The sequence below is a fragment of the Falco peregrinus genome, chromosome 13 (genome assembly GCF_023634155.1).
Source record: "Falco peregrinus isolate bFalPer1 chromosome 13, bFalPer1.pri, whole genome shotgun sequence".
In the NCBI taxonomy this organism is placed as follows: Eukaryota; Metazoa; Chordata; class Aves; order Falconiformes; family Falconidae; genus Falco; species Falco peregrinus.
In genome coordinates this window covers 2,275,776-2,297,836 of record NC_073733.1, presented here as the reverse complement: position 1 = coordinate 2,297,836, position 22,061 = coordinate 2,275,776, and the positions used below count along the sequence as shown (strand labels likewise).

The window sequence follows — 22,061 nt, the reverse complement described above, 5'->3', positions numbered from 1 at the left end:
GGTTGACAAGAAGCTCAACATGACAAGCAACATGTGCTTGCAGCTCAGAAAGCCAGCCGGATCTTGGGCTGCATCAAAAGCAGCGTGGCCAGCAGGGTGAGGAGGTGATTCTCCACCCTCTGCTCTGCTCTCCTGAGACCCCACCTGCAGTGCTGCATCCAGCTCTGGGGCCCCCAACGTGAGAAGGACACAGACCTGTTGGAGCGAGTCCAGAGGAGGCCATGAAGGTGATCAGAGCGCTGGAGCACCTCTCCCAGGAAGACAGGCTGAGGGAGCTGGGGTGGTTCAGACTGGAGAGGAGAAGGCTCCAGGCAGACCATAGAGCAGCCTCCCAGTACCTGCTGGGGCTGCCAAGAAAGCTGGGGAGGGACTTTTTACAAGGGCCTGTAGTGGCAGGACAAGGGGTAACGGCTTTAAACTGAAAGAGGGTCAGTTTGGATTAGATACAAGGCAGAAATTCTTAACCGTGGGGGTGGTGAGACAGTGGCCCAGGCTGCCCAGAGCAGCTGTGGGTGCCCCATCCCTGGCAGTGCCCAAGGCCAGGCTGGACGGGGCTGGGAGCAGCCTGGGCTGGGGGGAGGTGTCCCTGCCCACTGCAGGGGGCTGGAACTAGATGGGCTTTAAGGTCCCTTTCAACCCAAACCATTTTATGATGATGATTCTACTTCTTGACTGTGTAAGCCAGATATGGCAAAGCAAACTCAAGTCCTTAGCTGTATGAGCAGAATAATTTCTCTGTATTTACAAGGTCATTCAGGTAAACTTCAGGTACCTTCCTCAAGGTTCTCATGCATTTCCAGGCTTGAAAGAGTTGTACATTCTCTTTTGTGACATGAGATGCACATTCATAATGCATTTTTCATAAAATTCTATCTATATTCATTAATGGGTTGATACATCCTAGTTGCTGAAGAGAGCTCAAGGGATTTGGCAAGGACTGAAGTCTTTGGTTCCTCCTCTAGCTCAGCAGTGGTTGGGAGAGGAGAGCAGTGGATAACATGAAATGCTTTGTCTGTTGTTACCTGTTAAGAAAAAATATCCTTCCAGTGAGACATAAGAGTCTGGATGGTCCCTAAGAGGCCAGCCCTTACCTCTTATGACAGAGCAGGCCCCTGCCATAGTGGGGTTCATAAATATGATAAGCCATACCCTATATATTCTGCAACAGAAAGAGGACTTCAGCTGTCCAGAAATCAAAGCATTTTAGTATGTAGCTGAAAGATAACAGTGTTCATAACATCCCAAAAGAGATTTCCTTGGTAGTGGCTGCAAGCTACTATTTCCACCCAGCTAATCATACTAATGTCTAAGCATCTAGCCAAGGAGGGAGAGCTGGGATGTAGCTGGAAAGTTAATGAGAAAGCAGGAGGTGTGGCTGGTTGCATTTATTTTTTCGGCCTTACTCTGGACAAAAACCTTGTTTCATTCAATGGAACGCTTTTTGTCTTTACAGAAGATGTCAAGCACTTTCATAAAAGAACATGCTCCATGCAACAACCTACCTCATTTTTTTCAGGCATTTCTTCTTGTTTGATGCTCCTGGCAGAGGACTTTTGTACGCAGTGACAGCCACACACTTGCTCCCAGTCATTATGGAGTAGCGAAAGCAGGGCTGCTCCCTTCAGGAAGGTGAGCCAAGGGGGATCCCAGAGCCATCAGGACCTGGCCCCACGTTACCCAAGCAAGGGAAGCAGGGCAGACACAGAGGTGGTGGCCAGGTCCAACCCAGAGTCCAGATCGTAAGGCAATACCACAGTGATGAGGCAGGTCCAATGTCAAGCTGGGAAGTCAGTCCATGGGTGAGGAGCATCAGGCAGATCCATAATGACAAAGTCAACCTACAAATTGAGGTCCCCATCAAAGGGCTCCATAGCCAGGCAGAAGCTGGGGCTGAGCTGGAGACCAGCTCCTCCAGCACAGCTCAGGAAAAGAGTAAAAGCCTGGGGCCAAGCTTAAATAGCTGTCCTGGGCCCGTGGATGTTGGTGGGGGTCCCAGGTAAGGCTGGCTGGGGCCGTCAAGGCTTGTTGGCATCCTCAGAGCTGTTACATTTGACAGGGTTTTCAGTGTGGCTTCGCTGGCAAGACACAAACAAACCAGCCAAGTTGCACAAGTGGAATCATTTCCCAAATCTCCTCATTTGCATGTGTGTGTGAGGCAAACCCAAACACCATCTTCCTTCTGACTTGGCAAGTCCTTGATATAGTGGAAGCACGAGAAAAAGTCCAAATCAATGAAGCAATCTGGGAGCCACGAGGCTGTGAACGGCCCAGCCTCCCGATGCCTGGGGAGCTGCCTGCCTGGGGAAAAGTCACCTTTTGGGGATCCCTCCTGCAGCTCATGTCACGGGGCTGCCTTTTGGCCAGAGGCTCCTCGCTCAAGAGAAAATAATTATTATTTACTGAATTATTTCTTTATGCCCCAGGGAGCAAGGAGTTCCTAGCCAGAGGGGGTGAGAGGAGTGGGGGCCCCATGGGATGGATGTGCCGGTGACTTGGTGCCTCCCCACCCCAGGGCACCCCAGACACAGTTTGCATCAGAGTCCATCCCAGGCACTAGGAGGTTAAACGGGGTGAGTGCCTTTGCCATCATTATCTAGGATGGCCTCAGGACCGCCAGCTTTCACATGGCCTGGAGAAATGGTGTGACCCAGCTGAGCAAAGAGGACTCATGTCCAAACTGTGGTGACTGGGGCTGGTCTGCAGCCCCATTGCAGCCCAGGCAATGCCCATTTTGGGTGGTCCCAGAAGCTCCTGGCTGTCCCTGGAGCAGCTAAATCGGGATAGCAGAGCATGTAGACTGGTGGTAACCTCAGCCCTACCTCCTAGTAAACCCCTGCCTAGGAGCATCTTCTGGCATGGATGGGGTCACCCGCAGAGCTACCCACGTGGGCAGAGTCTGAAGGGACCCAGAGGCTGTAGCCTGACACGTGCCCCAGTTCATCTCAGCAAACAGCTCCAGCAGAGCCCGAGTGTGTCCTGTTGCTGCTTTGGGCATTTCCCTCTGTGGCTGGCACAGAAATGCCTGCAGAGACTGGGGCTGGAGTAAGGTTTCTGGCACAGGCCGGGGATAGCTGAGTTATTCATGAGCAAAACCCAGAGCCTCAGTCCTGCTGACTTGAATGGGAATTTTGCCTACGGCATAGCTGCCGGGGTTGGTTCGCAGGCTGGGAAGCAGGTGCAGATTGCTACAGGATGTGGGATCATATTGGCACCTCATTGCTAACTAGTGTTTATCAGTAAAAAGTAGACTTTACTGGCTGCTTCCACAAACGTTACTCATTCACATGTGCTAGAGATCCTCCCCTGGGATGGCAGAGGTGTTCACACACTGATCTTCTCCAAACACCTCACCACCCTTTGACCACTGCTGCAGCACTTGGACCAGTCTCCAGACAGATGCAGCAGAGAGCGAGGGATGCCCGTGTGATGCCCACCCTCCTGTCCTCTCTGGCCACCACAGAGCGGAGGATGCTCATCCGCAGCAGTGCGGGGATGTGCAGTGCCTGTCGTCGGCCGCTGCTGGGGAGCTGTTTGTCTCATGCTTTTGCAAGCGTGAAATCCAAGGTGGCAGCTTGACATGCAGCAGCAGGAGGGAACAACCTCCCTCCCTCTCTCTGTGCATCCCCTCTTCCAGGAGGCCTGAAGAGACATCACAGCAGTGCCTCTGGTCCTTCTGCTCATGCCTGCAAGTGCCTTAAGTATGTGACTTCTACTGTACCAAACCCAAATATTAGCCTCCAGGACCCCTGCACCTCTCACTGCAGCCCTTGCCATGGGATGTTGAAGGTCTGACTTGGGTCCAGTCCAAGGAGATCTGGTTGTCTGTGGCTGGAGCTCTTTCAAAACACAATCAGTGCTTTATTTTTCAAGATATTGTTTGCTTCAATGAATCCTGAGGTCTTGCTGTTATTTGGCAATAATTGCTTGTTTTGTCCAGAAATGGATTTTTCCAAGAAACGTCACTAAAATTCACACATCTCTGGCACAGAGCACAAATGCAATATTGTGGCCAGAGGTGACACCAGATGGGAGGCCATCATGCTGTAGGTGTGACAAGTGGCAGAAGGGGTGCTAGAGGGCCTCTGGAGCAGGGTGACTTTGCCCACCCCAGCTGCTGATCGGACCAGACTTGCAGGGGAAAGTGCATGTTTGGCCAGGACCAGCAATCAAAAGGCTCAGGCTGGTTTTATTCTGGCTAAGCATGATGCCTCTGCCTGTGGGATCAGCTCCAATCCTGCTGGGTGGGAGGGAGTGGGGGAATGTGCAGGTGCTATTTATATCTTCAGGAGCAGCTGGATTAAACTGACAGAAGAAATGTGCCGTGAAAGCCTTTCTTTTCTTCATACACTACTTAGGAAGCTAGGATTGCAAAGCGTCAGCCATTTGGTTTTTTTTCCCTGGCTGCTGGTGGTTTTGTTCCTGGAAGAAAATGCATGGGGAGCGGGAAGTCCCTGGTGAGCATGGCCAAGCAGCAGCACATGTCCTGGGTCAGCACAGCCCGTTTGGTGGGGGTGCCAGCATCCTTCGCAGCTCCCATGGTGAAAGTTGGAAGGGTTTGTGTCTTAGCGAGTTCTTAGGGGTCAAGGTGTTGTCCAGAGCCTGGGCACAGCAGCATCTGGGTGATGCGCAATGGCTTTTATAAAGAGTCTTCACACAAGCTTTTGTTTTGTTCACCAGAAAGCAGGGTCTTCATGTTTTCTGAAAATCAAGCATCCCTAAGTACCCCAGGCTGGGTCCCTAAACATGCAGCTCTGGAAATCCCCAGCCCATCTGAAGGTCATGGTCCTGTACTTTGCCCTGCTCAGGTCTTTGGGGGCCAAGCCCTGCTTACACCTCCACCCGCACCAAGCCCTGTATTTCCCCAGTGAAGCTTGGCTGGAGGGCCGGGGGGGGAGGATTTGTCTGAGCACGGTGTCTCATGGATCCTGTTGCGTTGCTGCAAGGTGGGAGACTGCTCGTTTCTGTTTGCTTGTATTAACCTGGTGAAGAGTTGCACTGCTCTTTTCCTTTTGTGTTTTTCCCTGCTGCTCCTGGTCGTAGCTAAAGTAGGAACCTGTCTCCTTTGATTACATGTATCCTTTTTATTTGAGGCTGAGATCACTGGTTAAGCAATCATTTGCCCAAAGACACCCACACCTCATTGCCCTTTCGCCCAAGGGTTGTGGTCGGTATCTAAAAGGCCAGACAGGACCTTCCACCACCCTGTGCTCCATGCTGCAACCACTCAGCGGGGCATCAATTAGCATGAATGCTCAAGTTCAAAAACATAGTATCAAAACAATTTCCAAAGTGCTGCCTTTTCCGGAGGTTTTGGTTTCAAAGGCATTCCTCTGCGGTCAGAAGAAATACTATAAAAACATGAGACGCTTCTGGTTTGTGAACGCTTGCGTCTCATTTGCTAGCTTTTCTCTGTGCCTCCTTCATCACGAGGTCTCCAGGGAGTCAGTGGAAACATGAAAAGAGAGCAGCAAGCCTCTCTGACAGACCCAGCCCCAACAATGGTGTTGTTTCCTCAGCATTTTTTTTTCTTTTTAATGTTCCTCCTCATTAGTTTTGCTAGTGTTGCATGGGGCTTCTAGCTCTGTGTGTATTATTTCGTGCTGCAGTGCTGTGCTGAGCATCGCCTGGGATCTGCTAGCTTGCTCGCATGCAGCAAAGAGTTAAATCATGTCCAAAACACTGAGCTGAAAGGGTCCCAGGGGAGCCACAAGCCTTACCTCCAGTTGCCTACATGATAAGCAGCAGGGCCCTTGCTCCCCAGATATCTTGCACACCAGCCCACCGTGCCTGTCTCAGAAGTGTTGTTAGCAGGGCTGTGTGCCTTGCTGTGGCTGTAGCACCTCAGGGTGCTAACGAGGGGCAGAGCAGGTGGTGTTTAATGCCCCTCCCTGATAAAAACTGCTGTGCTTGTGCAGGATGCTAGCTTGAAATTGTCTCTCCTGCATCATTCCCTCATCTCTGCTTGCCCATCTCTTTGCAGATACTGATCTAATGGAGAGGGGAGGAGAGGGGAGGAGAGGAGAGGAGAGGAGAGGAAGATGTTTCTGGCCCATGATCTCAGCCTGCTGCCCACAAGAAGCTGTGTGCGTGACAGGGGCAGGCAGGATCCAGCACCGTGATGGGTGTGGGCTCCTGATGCCGCTTGCTTGATGCTTTCCTGAGTTGAACAGCTTCATCCGCTCCAGCCTATACTCCCATAGCCTTTTCCATATGGGAAACAGCCTGAACTCTCTTCTCAGCCGGGTCCATTTGTTACCCATTGTTCCTACCCATCCTCTCAAAATGAGTCTCCCATCACCTCCCATCTCCCCTGCGGGGAGGCTGGTCCTGTCTGCTGGACCCCCAATATTCCCCAGCATCTGTGCAGGACCTTCCACTGACTGTCCTCAGTGTTACAAACCTGAGCAGTTTCCAACGCACACGAGAGAGATCAGTCGTATTTGCAGTGAATGATTTCCCATGTGTGGTTTGTGCAGATTAATGACACTGATGTTTGCCTGCTCTGTGTGAGCGTTGCTGAAGGGCACCTGTGGACTGGGTTGATAAAGGTAGTTTAATGGGAGGAATTATATCTCTCCTGATGAAGTTTCCAGCTGAGCTGAACATCCCCCTTGCCTGGCACAGCACTATGTCCTTCCCACGCTGCAGCTTTGCCCAAGACCTCTTGAGTGGTGGGAGCCTTGGTTTTTCAACCCAAATTCTTGCTGTGTGCTGGCCTCGCTGCTCTAGGCACTGGTACAGTCCAGACTGCCCCATTGCTGCCCCATGCCTCCAGACTGCCCCCCCAGCAGTGATCTGTCCTCTCCAGGTACTCCTCCTGCCCAGCTCTGCTCCCCCAGGTACCCGTTTGCCAGCAGTGGGAGCCTGCGATTGTATCTGCCGAGAATGTCCACATCAGTCCTCCTGCAGCTCGTTTGTCCCCACCCTGATCAGCTTTTGTTCTGTCTGGGTCACTCCTGCAGAAAAAACCCAGCTCTTCTCCTACAGAACCCCCTCTGTGTCTTTTTCCCGTCTGCCCAAAGGTTTCTCTGTGGGGCTCCTCTTTTGTTCCTGCTTCCACCATCTGCTCTGTCCCTTTGCCATTGCATCTTCCCACCAGAAAGCTGAAAGCAGACCCAGGACTTTTGGCTCCCGACTATCTTCCTGGCACACTCAGGGTTTCTTGTAGCACAGTCTTTGTTCAGGACTACAGGTCAGAGAGTCTCCATTTCAAGGTTTTTCCGAAGAGGTTCAGAGTTTGTTTTGCAAAAACGTTTTCCTGTTTTGTCTTACAAAAAACCCCCCAAACAAATAAAAATATTATACTTTCCCAGGAGACAGAAATTTCATCTTCCTACCCATCTTTGAGTGCAGTGGTTTCAGGGCTAATACAGAGCTTGGTGGGTTTCAGGAAATGTTTGACTCCTGGTCTGAGGTTTCATGCCAAGCTGGCAGTTCTTTAGTGCTTTTTTCTGCATTTTGGTTTCTCTGGATGGTGAGGCGAGCTGTCACCTTGGGAGGTTGCCACGAGGACCGAGTTACTTTATGAAATCTTCTCCCATTGACATCTGTGTACAGCTGGAGATTGAAGCCAAAGGAGTGACTCCAGGCTTGTGCTCAAGTGATTGAAAACGGAAATCAGAGGTACAAACAAGAATAAATCCTGCTATTCTTAATAAATAACATTATAATAAAGCCTTGTACCACTTTAAGTGACTAAAAGCAAACACTGTGTATAGGTCTAAATTATCAGTGTGATCTCTTTAGTACTTTTTGCAAGTCATTCATCTCTGGAAACTAACGTCATCCCTCACTCTCCAGCATACATTGGGCTTGAAGCAGAACATTCTGGTCACGAAATTTCAAAAGAAATTGTCATCTGTCTTGGGGGGAAAAGAAAAAAGATTCAAGAGAATATATGCATGGATCCTGCATTTTTATAAAAATGTGGGTATTAGTATTCGAGAGTATCCTTTTAAAGCATTTCAGGAAGATTTTGAGGCTCTGTTAACTCACCACCATACAACTTATGGAACTAGGAACTTTTCCCACAAGAAAAAAGAAGGAACTATCAATAGAACCAGAAGCTGAATGACACTGCCTTCCCTTAAGTGATTGTCATGATCTACTGACCCACAAAGTAAATATTGATTGAGGCAAAACCATGGCCAATATTTACTTGTAAGAAAGATATATTTGTTTTCAGCAAACAAGAAGTTGATATACTTGTGGTCTGTGACCTGCTTCCCTACCAGCACATCCTGTCCTGGCTTGAGATCTGGCATGAGGGCCAGCCGGCAGAAGTGAAGGAGCCTTTCCAGATCACCAAACCCATCTCTGCTGATGCAGGCTTGAATTCTGTAGAGCTTTTCCTACGATCTGCTTTATTTACCTATGCATCCCTCTTCTGGACAGTTGCACCATGGCTGGCTGCTGGGAGGTAAGTCCATAAACCATCTCTTGAATCTGAGGTGTTGGTTGCCAGCAGAGCTGAGTTCACATCTCCCCTGCTTCAGCTGGCCACGGCTGCTTCAGTAAATCAAGGGCCACCATCAGCTTCTGTCAGGATGCCGAGAGCCCTGGGGTGAGCATCTGCTCTCTTCACTCCTCAGATTGATAGTCAGTCTTTACATCTCAGACTCTTTCTGCATCTCTCACTTCGTAGTGCTTTCAAAGAACAGTGTTTGAAAATATGTGACAAGGAGTGCCAAGGAGAAAATGTGCAGAGAAGATAAAACCCCAAATCCATCTGACCGCTGTAATCCTCTGCCTGGAAAATCCACTCAATGACCCCAGAGATATTTGAGCCCAAATGTGCACTGGCACAGGAGGTACTGTTGTTTCTGCTCATACCCCTGTTACCTGCAAGGACCAAGCTGTTGTGCCAGGACACCCATTTCAGCACAGCTTCTGTCTGTAGTAAGGTTTTGAGGCAGCTCGTGTCCCTCCATCTCTGGGGCCAGGGCTGCTTCCGGTGTTGGAAGGGACTGAGAGCTCTGGTTCACGGCTTGTGGGCTGGCCTTAAGGGGCTCTTCTTCCCCAGAGGAAGGGTCGAAGGGGCAACCACCTCCCCAAGATGCCAGTGACAGGCACATCACTGCGGTGGGTGGGCTGCTTTTCAGCCTAGATGAGGTCTATGTCCGACGGAGCCCACGCAGCTGGCTGCAAGAGGGACCCGTCACCGGCCGAGGCTGAGCCCATCAGTGACAGTGGGAGCCTCTGGGATAACGGATTCAAGAAGAGGGGAAAAAACTGCTGGAAAAAACAGCAGCTGGAGAGAGGAGCGAGGCCATGCGAGAGCAGCAGCGCCGCAGCACCCTGGGCAGGGCAGGGGGGCTCCAGGCACGGAGCAGAGACCCCCCACAGCCCGTGGGCAGCCCCGGCGGGGCAGGCTGTGCCCCCAGCCCCCGGGGGAGCAGCCCCCCCCCCCCCCCGCAGCCCGGGAGCCCCCCCGGGGCAGGGGGTGCCCGCAGGGGGCTGTGACCCGCGGGCAGCGGCGCTGGGGCAGCTCCTGGCAGGAGGGGGGGGGGGGCAGGGCTGGGGCCGGGCTGGGGACCCCACGGGGACCCCCTGGTGCCGGCTGGGCCTGGGGGGCTGCGCCCGTGGGGGGACCCAGGCTGGGGCAGTGTGGGGAGAACCACGGCCCCTGGGAAGGAATCGGGTCGGGGCAGTTCGTGGGGGGCTGTCTGCCGTGGGGGGACCCCGGCTGGGGCAGGGCAGGGTGTGAGGAGGAAGCAGCGGCAGAGCCAGCGTGTGATGGACGGACCCCAGCCCCATTCCCCAGCCCCTGCACTGCTGGGGGGAGGAGGGAGGGAAACCGGGAGTGAAGTTGAGCCTGGGAAGAAGGGAGGGGTGTGAGGAAGACGTTTTTAAGATTTGGTTTTATTTCTCATTATCCTACTATGACTTAATTGATAATAAATTAAATTAATTTTCCCCAAGTTGAGTCTGTTTTGCCCATGGCAGTAGCTGCTGGGTGATGTCCCTGCCCTTGCTTCGACCCAGGAGCCTTTCGTTGTATGTTCTCTCCCCTGCCCAGCTGAGGAGGGCAGTGACAGAGCAGCTGGGTGGGCACCCAACATCCAGCCAAGGTCAACCCACCACAACCTGACTGTGCTCTGGGCTGTAGGACGTTCAGCCTGCCGATGTCTGACCCATCCAAAGCCTGGAAACCTTGCTGACCATAAGGAGTTAAAACATCTTTTGTTTTTTCTTTTTGTTTAGGGGTTCTGGAGGAGTATCTAGCATCAAGCTGAAGGTGTACAGGTGAGTAGTGTGAGGATTGGGGTGTCAGGTGCTCAGTGAGATCTCATGTCCTGGTCTGCATCTCAGCTACCCCAGTCCTGCTGCTTAAACACCCTACAGTGCCACTCCTCTGACAGAAGAGAAGTAGGCCAGCTCCTCACCCCCCAAGATGGGTTTTCTCTGTAGTCCTTGAATTGTCCCTTGATCCCAATCACTTAGTTGAGAAAATCAAGTTAACATTTGCTATGCAAAAAAAAGGGGAAAAAGTGATGTTCAGTGGCAGCCACCCATTGTACTCAATACCAAAATGTCACCCGGCAATAAAAGTATTCCCGTAAATACTCTTTATTAACAGGGGAGACATTTAATACCTCCCATACACTGTGCTTCTCTGGGCCGGTTGTTAAAATGTTAAAGGGACAATGCTCTTTGGATTGATAGGTTCCCATTTTTTTTTTTTTAACTTGCTTTCAAGGGGGAATTGTTTGATTTCACAGTATTTGATGGATTCATGAAACAAGTCAGGCAAGAGGGTCTGGGTTGCCATACAACCCCTGCCAACCCCTCTGCACATACCTGCTACCTCCTCCCTCCCTCCCTGGGCTCTGCCTTTTTAATCTGATTTCACAGGCAGGCTGGTCTGCTGAGATTTACAAGATCCTGTCTTTCTCCTGGCTGCTCAGTGAAGAAAATGCACAATAAATTTTTAACACCTCCCTCCCCACCTTTAAAGCTCTAATGACCACTGCTGGGGCTGCACGGAGACACCTGGAGGGACAAACCCAAAGGCTTTGCTGCTTCTCACTCACCTTTCTTCTTCTGAGAACCTGGGGGCAAGTGCACGGGCCATAGCTGGGGTGGACAGGGGCCGTAAGAGCACCAAGCCCCGGCCAGAGTCAGGTGAGAGCAGTGCTGGGAGGAGATGTGTGTCTCTAAGTGGTGCTGGGCTGCCTTAGCAGGTCCCTGTTCATCTGCTCTGCAGAGGAGGGAAGGTATTTTTACTGGGACATTACAGACAGGCCCCTAATAGAAAGGGGATTTTGCTCCCGTAAATCCAACAGTGGGTGATTATTTATCATTATTTATTTATCTATTGTTATTTATGAAGCTGTGTGTGATGGATGGGTGAGGAGGGTGTCCCTGAAGAACAGGCAGCCCCCCGTGTGTGGGGACCTCATTGCAACACTTGTTGTGGGGTGACCTCCCCTCCCTTGGCAGGAGGCGTCTGGAAGAAGCCTGTTGTCCAGCAAGGGACTCAAGCACTCAAGCAGACACCCAGCCCTGAAAACGCATTTCATTTTAAATCTCTTTTGTCTTGGCCCCAAACAAAATTATTCATGACTTCCCAACTTGGCTGTGGTTTTCTTAGCTTAAAGCAATTCCTCCTTATAACCTTGCAGGTTGGCCAGCAAACCACCTGAAGTACTTCTGGAGGAGCTCTTGTCACCAGAGGAAAAGTACCAAATATTGCTCAGAGCCCCTCGCTGCGGCCCCACCTACACACATCTGCTTTTTATGTGCATTAAACTCTGTGCCCAGAATACCTGCCAGCGAGAGTGGGCCTGGCTTTTATAGGAACCATCGTCAGCATGTGAGAAATGCGCAGTAAATGTTAGCTATAAATCTTTCTCTGGGACACCTGGAGAGCGCCGGCACCGCTGCCAGCCCTGACTCTGTGAGGGGTTTCGTGCTGCTGCATGTCCCCCCTCACTGCTGGCTGTCACGGTCCAGGCACAGACCCCAGCTTTACCGTCTGTAGCTTCACCTTTGCTTCTGCAGCAGCAGCTGCTGGTGATTAAAGCTGGGGAGGGGGCTGGCAGCTCCCAGACCACTTTTTCCCACTGGTCCTCAGCTTGGCTCCTCTTCCTCTCGGTCCTGTGCCTTTACAGCTGTCCCTCCCCGTGAGAGCATCAGGCTCTGACTGCCCAAAGGAGGTTTCTCCTCTTGCCTCTGCTTGACTTCACAGAATCACAGAGTGGTGGGGGTTGGAAGGGACCTCTGGAGATCACCTAGTTCAATCTCCTGCTAAAGCAGGTTCTCCTAGAGCAGGTTGCACAGAGTCACATTCAGGCGGGTTGTGAATGTCTCCAGAGGAGGCTCCACAGCCTCTCTGGGCAGCCTGTGCCAGTGCTCTGTCACCCCCAAGATAAAGAAGTTCTTCCCTCGTACTCAGATGGAGCTCCCTGTGCTGCAGTTTGTGCCCGTTGCCCCTTGTCCTGTCACTGGGCACCACTGAAAAGAGTCCCATCCTCCTGACACTTGCCCTTAAGGTGTTTGTAGACGATGAGATCCCCTCTCAGTCTTCTCCAGGTTGAACAGGCCCAGCTCTCTCAGCCTTTCCTCATTAGGGAGATGCTCCCTCCCCTCATCATCTTGGCAGCCCTCTGCTGGACCCCCTCCAGCAGTTCCCTGTCTCTCTTGAACTGGGGACCCCAGAACCGGACCCAGTATAGCAGAGCGGAAGGATCACCTCCCTCGACCTACTGGCCACGCTCCCTCTGATGCCCCCCAGGATCCCACTGGCCTTCCTGGCCTTGAGGGCACACTGCTGGCCCACAGGCAACTTGCTGCCTGCTGGGACCCCCAGGTCCTTCTCTGCAGAGCTGCCTCCCAGGGACTTCATGTTCCTTCTGCTTTGCTCCGTGCGCCTCGCAGTGCTGCTGGCATCAAGGTACCTGGGAAGTTCTTCCCAGGGGAACAAAGGAGACACCAAGTCCCTTGGGAAGATGATGTGCTAGGCAAGCTGGCAGAGGGATGGGGGTGTTTGCCAGCTGCTGGGCATTGCTGCTGGAGAAGCTCATCAGCAGCTGGGGCAGGAGCTTGTCCAGCACCAAAGCGGCTCCCTGCAGCGCCCAGCTCCTGTGCACCGAAGGGACGTGTGGGGTCACCTTTGGCACTTCAGGTTACGCTGCTGTAAAATGGCAGCAAAGTCCAAGGTGAAATCAGGAGTGTCTAGAAAATGTTTGAAGTCCCCTTGGTGGAAAGTATCAAACATATCCACACCCCCCTCACACCGGCGTTTCCGAGGGACCGCTCCGATGCCAAGGCACGGGGCACTGCGAACAGCAGTGAAGCCAGCCAAGGCAAGGGCACAGGCAGAACTTGCCAGAGAAAAAGAGGATGGGAGGCGTGTTGCCCAGCTCAAAACCCCCCAGATTGCTCCCTTTTGATAACACAAGCTATTTTCTTTCAATAAAGTAAAGACGGTTCACTCAAGGAAGGGTGAAGCATAATAAAAGTTGCAAACCAGCTATGTTATATATTACTGTATCTATATGTTAATGCTGCATTAAGCTATGTGTATGTTAATACCTAGCCAATAAATATTACACTTCATATTTCACTGCAACATAAAACTTAAGTAAATTAAATGAAACAAAAACGTCAAACCAAAATGATTTGATTTTACATGTTGGAAGCTGTATTTGGCAGCAGCGACCCGGAATGGGAGTGGCAGAAGACTTGCTTTGATTTTCCTCCCTCCCAGTGGATTTATGCAAGATGTTTTAAATATTTGTGCCTTCCTGCCTCTCCAGTGGAAACCCTTTCTGCTGAAAACTTCTTGGCAAGTTTTTCTGAGGACCAAGTAGCTGCTCAGTAAATGCTTTCTCATCTACTGAGCAGGTTTTGTTTAATTACACAGCAGCTACAGCGTGTGGCTGTTCCTGCATTTTAAATGGCAGAGTGGGTCCCACTGCACCTCCTCGTCGTAATTTACTTCCCCCCACCACCCCCACCTCCTTTTTCCCTGTGGGTAATATATAATTGCTGTGAAATTACATAGTGTTAGCTAGTAAAATAATGTGACTTAACTAGGAGCCAGGATCTTCACTGGTCCTCAGCAATGTGTCCATAACCATGAGGTCTGTGGCCGAGCCTGCTTTGCTCTTTTGACCACAGAGGTAGGAAGGGAACACCCGAGGGCCTGGCACAAGCAACGTCCTCAGCGGAAACTTTGGGGTGAGGCTGGATGGCTGAGCACCGGCTGAGCCTCCACGCTGCGCCAGCGCATCGCGCTCTGGTGCTGCTGGTTTTGTGGGGAAATGGTGAGAGTGAAGAGCAGCAAGAATAAGAGATGAGAATAAAACCCTCCGCAGAAACAGATAAAAGCATTGGCCTTGGCCTGGTGAGGCGAGTCCCGGGAGATCAAAGCTGTTTATCTCTAATAAGAGAGCATGGAAAAAGCATTAAACAAACAGCTTAATTTCCCTGCGGTGTTTAGACTGGCGCTGCCTGTAACTAATGGTGGTTAGTTATAGGCTATAATAAGTTTTCCTTATGTAGGCAAAGTCCCGTTGGGTTTCTGGGTGTCAATATAATAGGAACTAAGTGATTTAGTCTCTTCCAAGCAGAAGACAGTATCTCTCTTTCCTCTCTACTTATGAAACCCATCCATCACTCCTGAAGGCAGGCTGCCCGTGGTGGCCCTGGCCCCCATTCCTGCTGGGGTTTCCCTCTCCTGCCTGCAAGGTGCCCACAGCTGGCATCAAAACCAAAGGAAACTTCATGCATGGGAAAGGAAAGAAGCTTCTGTCCCCGTCCACCTCCTTGGCCCACTTTGGCCAAGCCCAGGATCCCACTGAGCTCTTCTGCCTTGCAGCAACCCTCTTGAAGACCCTCTGTCACAGCTCCAGCAGCCGCTGCCCACCCATGTCACCCACCAGTGGGTCAAATCTGGGCTTTTCCTTTTAATACAAGATTCTCTGAATTATAGTTTCCAGGAAGTTCATTGATCCCAATTTCAATCATCCAGTGCTCAGAAAATAGACATGTCATAGTAATTCCAGAAGAGGAAAAAAATGAGTTTATTTGACATAACTCAGGCTGCAGCATTCCTTTGGTAGAACATTAGGATCATTATATCAATTATATCACTGTATGCATTAAACCAGAGGAGGCTTCTTTTCTCCTTGCTGGCTGAACAGTGAACTATTTTGATCAGATACTCCACTTTTTTGAAATGAAAATAAGCAGTTTCAAATTTCCTGACTCCTCAGAACTTGCCTGCTGCGGCTGCGGCTCAGGTAGCACTGCTGGGCAGAGCATCGGTGGTGGCTTTGTGGTACCTTTGGGATGGGAAGGAGATCTGGGAAGTGGATTATGGTACAGTTAGACAAGTGTTTGCAACCACGTTTGCCCGTCACCATTCCCTAGCTGTGCTTGGCAGCTTGTCTCGTTGTACCCATCTCTCTGGGTAACGCATACAATTGATTGCGTCCTCGGTGTGTAAGACTCTTATTGGGAAGCCTGGGAACACTCCAACTGCTGTGAAAAATGGTGAAATACGTGCCTAAATTTCTGAGACAGCCTTGAAAACCTCTGCATTGCTTTTGCAAAGCCAAATGATTCACTGCAACGTTTTCCGAAGGGCATTCCCAAGACTGCTGTGCTAAACCAAACCTAATTCTTACTTGTGATTCTCTCTGTCACCTACAAGCAAGTTGCTCGTGCAGCTAAAATCCTTTGCCCAGCCTGGGAGGGCACCACTGTTTTGGGTTAATGCCAGCCTGCCCAGGGAAAGCATCCCTGAGGAGGACTCTGAGGTGGATAAACCGCTGCAAACTAGAAACAGCTCTCTCCCTGAGTCCAATCCCCAACCTTTTGTTGAAATGGACTGATTTTCCTGCTGGCAGCAGAGCTTTCTGATGCTTGAAGGAGGAGGCAGAGTGAGTTTATAAGCACTCCTGCAGTGAAGATCTCCTTGCAAGATAAGAGTGGAGGAGAGAGTTCGAGCACTTGGGTCGGATGAAAGGTGTCTGATGGTGACCTTTAGAAACAGAGATGTTTATACAGGGGGGTACTTCTGGAAGGCAAGCTATTCCATTTTCTGCCTTTTGCATCCATGGATGTGCCTTTGTTTCCCCTCTCTGGATCTGTTCCTGGCTTTACTGCTAGTTTAAAATAAAAATATAATCCATTTACAATCCTCCCTTACGGCCATTAAGCGCTAGTCTGAGAAAGGCTATTATCTCCGCTTGGCTGGCAGAGGATTCAATTCAGAGCCACGTAAGGGTTTAACTCCTGCATGGCTGTGCAGCAGGAGCATCCCGCTTGCCAGGCTGTTGAGGATGGGGGAAGCTGGCATGTGCCCGGCTTTGCTGCCTTTCCGCAGGGCCAAGAGCTGCGAGACCTCAGGGTTGTCTCTCGTCCCCTCTTCCAGGCTCTGTCCCATTGCTGCCACGAGCAGAGGGGCTGCAAATCTGCAGTGTCCCCAGGGCGAATGCCGTGGGGGCTGCCTGCCTGCCAGCAGTGGGGAGGTTTTGTCCCTGCCTGGCCAAGGCAGAAGCTCCAGCCATAAATCTACGGCTGTTAAAGGGAGCAGAGGACCCAGCCCGTGGTGGCTGGGGTTGGCTTGCCTCAAGACACAAACAGGGTGGCAGAGCTCGAGGCTCAGATCTGACCTGTCCTGTGCGGTTTGGGCCAAGGAGCATAACCTGATGGCTTCACCCTGGAAATGGCAGCAACCCGTGTGCCTCACACCATGTCCCTGTGCTCAGGGAGTGCTCTGGAGCAGGACTGTCCCCAGTGCTGCTGTGTGCAGAAACCTGTCCTGCAAGGTACGTTTCTCCTTCGTGGGGAAAAAGCCCCACAATTTCTATTTGTTCCAGATTGGGAAGAAAAGTCAAAATTTTGCATTTTCTGGCATATGAAAATTCTGCTCGGTACAAATACTACACAACCAAGTGAGGCAACCACTTTTTTCACCATTGTGTGCCCATGAAATATTTCAGTTCCCTTAACTCCGCATCAGTGGCAGGGGGCCTGAGCTACCGGGACATTTTGGGCCAGCTCTGAAGCCACGTGTGGTACCAGAGGACACCAGCTGAGGCTGTGCCTGCCAGGGCTTCTGCCTGCTTGAAAAGCAAAAGCCCCTCCAAATTCCCTGGAGGGATGTGAGTCTGGAGGGAGGCTTTCCCCACCAGCACATCCCAACCTGCCCTGAGGGGAAGGACACCAAGATCATTGTTTTCTTTGCTGGACAATTCCTGATCATTATTATTTGGTCCATGCTCACCAGGTTTTAAATTATTCTGTCTCAACTAGCTGATGGCATTTGTTACATGTCATGCAATGTTCCTGGTAATTAATTGGTATTTAATTAATTAAGGGATAATGGCATTCAATTAAGGGATGCTTGTGGAACACTGTCACTGGGTAATTAATGGCTTCCTGCTGCTCAAGCAAAGCCGAAGCATTTGGGGAAAATAAATAGAGAGGAGAAGCTGAGATGTTTATTCCCTTGGCAGGAGGCAACCTTGTGTCCCAGTGATCTCTGAGTCTCCTGCACTGTCACCAAGACAGGGACAGCGTTCCCAGCTGCAGGCAAGAAGCACTGCGTGACCTTGCAGCAGCCAGGCACCCATTCACCAGCTCTCAGCTGGCAGCAGCCGTGATGTGCAGTCACTGGCAAGGAGGAGAACTGCACAAACAGCGAGCACCTGATGTTCCCAGCATCACACAGCAGGCCAGTGGCAGAAACAAGACCTGATTTCCAGACCCTGTGCTCAGGGTTCTGCTCGGGGTGAGCCAGGCTCTGCCCCTGACATGTGTGAGTTTGAAATTGCTCACGCTGGTTCAAGGACCAAAGTATCTGGGGGAAAATGGGCCTTGTGTCCTATCGGCTTTGGAGGAGAGCACAGAAAAAATACGAATTTCCTGGGATGTGAAGATAAATTAAAACAATTTCCCCGAATCAAACAGAACAGAACACCATTTTGAATAAAGAAGGACAAATATTGAAGGATAGACAGGAATGAGTCACTTTACCAGCTGTTCCCGGCTGGCTAGAAACACTCTATGATGTTGAATGAGCCCTGTGTGTGATGGGTATAAATATTTCAAGCACCTCTGGCAGGGCTCAGAGGGTCTGAACCCATCTGGTCCCTGCTAGCACTGCACCCTGTGCGAGGGACCAGCCCGAGGCAGGGGCTCCTGCTGCTGCTGGAGAGCAGGGGACCGCCCGAGAAGAGTGACGGCCACGTCTGCCACTATGACCCCTGGTTGCCCCAGCCATCTTTTTGGACATGTGCCACTCAGCTCTGATCTCCCTCTTTGGGAATGAGGGTATTTCTGGGCAGAACGGGAGAATGGTCCCTGGGCACTGAAGCCCTCTCAGATTCCTTTTCCAGAGCTGGGGTGCAGACAACAGCCCAACGCCGCCCCCTCAGAGCAGAAGTGCTTCAGAGCTCCTGGTTCTGTCCCATGCCACAGCGATCCCAGCCCTGCTTTCCCTGGGCGGCTCTGCCAGCAGCCGGCATTAAAGATGCAGGAGGCTCCGCTCCCCGCTGCCATACACACGCATAAAGCACATCGAGGCGAGGATATCTGTGTGGCCTGCATTAGCATACTCTTTTCATTCCTAATCCCACCAGACTCCAGAGAAGGAGTTATTGCAGCCTAGGAAAGGAGCACGGATAAATTACAACACATAGTATTTAAGATGCTGCTGCTGTGGGGACCCATCTTCTTTATTTATCACTGACCTTACCCCAGAAGTCCACGTTGGAGCATTTCTGAGGTTGGTTTGAGGCTCAAGCTTCTGCCTTCCCAGCACAGAACCAATGGAGTGATAAGGATCCTGACCACAGCTCAGAGCAGCTGTGTGGCAGGGTGTCCTCCCAGTAATTTGTCAACACCTTGGTCCATCCTTGGGGATGTGGAGAGGATCAAAGCTGGGCTGGAGCACCCAGCTCCTGGGTGGACAGCCATTTAATGTTATTCAATGAGGTGCAATGTGAAAATTGCCAAAGACTGCGGTGTTTTTGTTCCCTGGCAGCTTGCAATAGGTTTTCCCTTAAAAGCCCTCAGCCGTTTTTGTATCAAAAACACATTCCCAGCTGAGAACTGCAAAACAATTGGGGTGGGGGAGGGAATGTAAATTGGCATTTCATAGTTTGATTGCTGATGCCTCCTCTGAAGGAACTGCTTGCTGGATCTAATTGTTTAGCCCAAGAATTTAATGATGCTATTAATAATTAACTGTTCCATACACTTTACACTGGCTCCTTAAACGCATTGGATTTTTGTTATTCTCTGGCACTCCTGTATAAACAATTTTTCCCTCCTAATTCCTTCTCATATTTCAGCTTTACTTGGTAGAATTAGTGTGATATGCAAAATATAGAAAGCTATTGCTGGTTGACACCTTTGCTGCTACAGCAGACTTAAAGTGTGACAGGTCCTTTCCAAGTGCATGCCAGTGAGTGGCAGCTTTCCCAGGGAAGGGGGGAGAATGATGAGCTAAAGAGCACATCAGCGACCTCCCATCTTTTCCAGTGGTCTATGCGACAGGACAAAGATGCAAGGAAACTCCCAGGGCAGAGGAAGGTCGAGGAAATTTCCACTGTGAAGTTATAACCTAGAAACCATCAGTGTTAACCATTTCTTTGTTGTTCTGCGTGTGTCAGGAACATGCGTGTTTCTGAGTACATGTGTGTATCCACGCATGGATGAGAGGTACTTCTAGTCGCTGATACCTCAGAGCTCCTCATCATCTGTGTAGCTGCCGATGAACCCTTTTTTTTCCTGGGGTAGGTGTAGGGGATGGACACGGTGGGGTGCAGGCAGTTTCCTGAGACCTTTGGGACGGAAGGTAATTGTGAAAATGTAAACTCCCATTTCTAATTAATTGCAGATTAAGTTAAAAATAGAGTCTGTTATATAAAATGTATCTTGAAAGCCCTGGTCTGGCTGGTTACACAATACCCAGGACAATAATCTCTAATTAGGGGTGAAAATGCTCCAGGTGTGATTTTTGAAAACAGGCAGAGCAAAACAGTCGGGAAACAGCTCGTTTTCCTGGTGTGACCCACTCTTCACCCCCAAGTGCATCCTCATGCCAGGCTGGGGTTTATCCTCCGCTCCATCCCCAGACGTCCCATCTCACTCCGTGCAGCAAGCAGAAAACTCTCAGGGTGGTACCTAGTCACCACGCGCAAACCTGGAGGTCCCCAAACACTTTTAACCCCCAATTTCCCTGAAAGGCAAATCCCACCTCGGGGCTGAGGACACAGCCTTTCCCTCCCCGCAGTTCGAGCAGTGCTGGTGGTTCTTCATGGCTGTTTAACAGGCATGGCCCCTGTTGCGCCACAGCCCGACGAACCGCGCCACAGCTCCTCTCCAAAGGTCGTTTGTGTTGGCCGGCGCCCAGCTTAAAAGCAGTTCATTTATCTCTTGTGTGCGTGCAGAGCTGGCTGGCTCTCAGACGGGCAAATTCTTTTGCTGCTTAGCGTTTGCCATCGGAGCGGTGATCTGCAGGCACGATGGGTGCCAGCAGAGAGCTCCAGGAAGGATGCAGAAGGACCTCAAAGGGCTTCTGCCAGAAGCAAACCTCTGCTTCTCACCCAAACCCCCGACTGACCCTGATACCAAGGAACTGGTTTTAGAGCAGGGCTGGCACTTCTTGTAGCTGGAGGCTGATCAAAGCTGGTAGGACTGCCTGGCTGGAGCGTGTCTTAGGGTGGGAGAAGCTATGATCCTGAAGGCACAGATCCTGGGGAAAGCAGACAGATGGGGCTGGTTCCAACTGCCAGATCCACTGCAGGGATGTTTGGCAGCTGGTCCTAGCACCAGCAATGCTTTCCGCAGCCCTTTCTACTGAAGTGCCTCCAGTGCAACCATGGACAAGCTCCAGATCCGGTGGCCCCTGCCTAAGCCCCCTCCCATGACACTTTTACTCTTGTAAGTTCCATGTACGCCTGTCTCCTGGGAACTGAAGGTCCTGTGCAGGGGATGATGTTGTTCCTGCCACCCTTTATGGAGCCTTTTGCTGGCTGCCAGCTCTGCCCAGGGGTTATCTCTCACTGCTCCAGCTCTCTGCATTCTTGCAAACACTTTCCTAGTGTGGCTGCATATAAAAGGAAGAAGAATGCAGATCCAGTCTCTCCATCCACTCCCCAAGAGGCCAAGCAATTCCTTGCTGCTGGCAGAGCCTCACCCCACAGCAAACACTCGTCGGGTTTTTCATTTAATTCATTTTTATTTAATCTGAAAAAGGATTATCTGTCACCTGAGGAGCCGCTTGGAGATCACAGTCAGAGCACAATGCGGTTTCTTTGCAATGTGCAGGGGTTTCCCTGAATCATCCCAGGGGCCACGGACAGACACTGGGGGTGAGGAAAGTTGCTGTTTGCAGAGCAATGGACTTCACTGACTTGCTGGAGGATGAGGCAGGTGCTGGGGGTGGTGAGATGCAGGACCGGGGGGACTGTCTCATGGGGCTCCCATGGGCAACAGGAACAGACTGACTTCAAGTGTCACAGCTCAGATCAGCCCAGGTCTGTACTCTGCTACTCACCTTCCTTGCTCCTGCCAGGACCTTGAAAACCACTGTTTCTGGTTGCTGGGACCAAAGCTTCCCTTGACTATCACAGCCCCAACTAGGTCTTCTCCACTATCCAGCTGTGCATCCCCCAGCTGGCCTATCCAGCACCTCTATCACAAAGTTCTCTACAAAACTCCCCAGAAATCTCTGGGACTACTTGTATCCTGACCCGTTGTCCTTCCAGCAGGTATCAGGGAGGTTGAAGTCTCGCATGAGAGCAGAGTTTGTCACTCAGAGGCTTCCTCAAGTTAAAGGCTTTGTGCCTTTCCTCCCATTGATGGGGTGGTCCGTAACATGCTCCCACCCCAAAGTCACCTTCCCACACCGTCCTCTGATCCTGACCCATGGGCGCACACCCAGAGGGTCACCCATCCTGTGGAGGAGCCCCATCCACCTGAGCTGCTCCCATTGTCCTTGCAAGGTGGGGCTCCTTGGTCATCAGAGGCGATGTCAGCCTGCTCAGCCCGGGGCAGGGCAGCACCCTCCCTCTCACTGGCTCATTTCTGGCTGGAGG

The 22,061-nt window shown here is 51.3% G+C and overlaps 1 long non-coding RNA gene across 1 annotated transcript; it reads left to right on the top strand.

The window, feature by feature from the left end:
* Nucleotides 1-8,251: 8,251 nt before the first annotated feature.
* Nucleotides 8,252-13,574, top strand: LOC114011522 (uncharacterized). Its single transcript, XR_003553455.2, has 4 exons — nucleotides 8,252-8,419; nucleotides 10,204-10,245; nucleotides 10,958-11,124; nucleotides 11,625-13,574. It is a non-coding gene; the product is annotated as an uncharacterized LOC114011522 (long non-coding RNA).
* The last annotated feature ends 8,487 nt before the right edge of the window (nucleotides 13,575-22,061 follow it).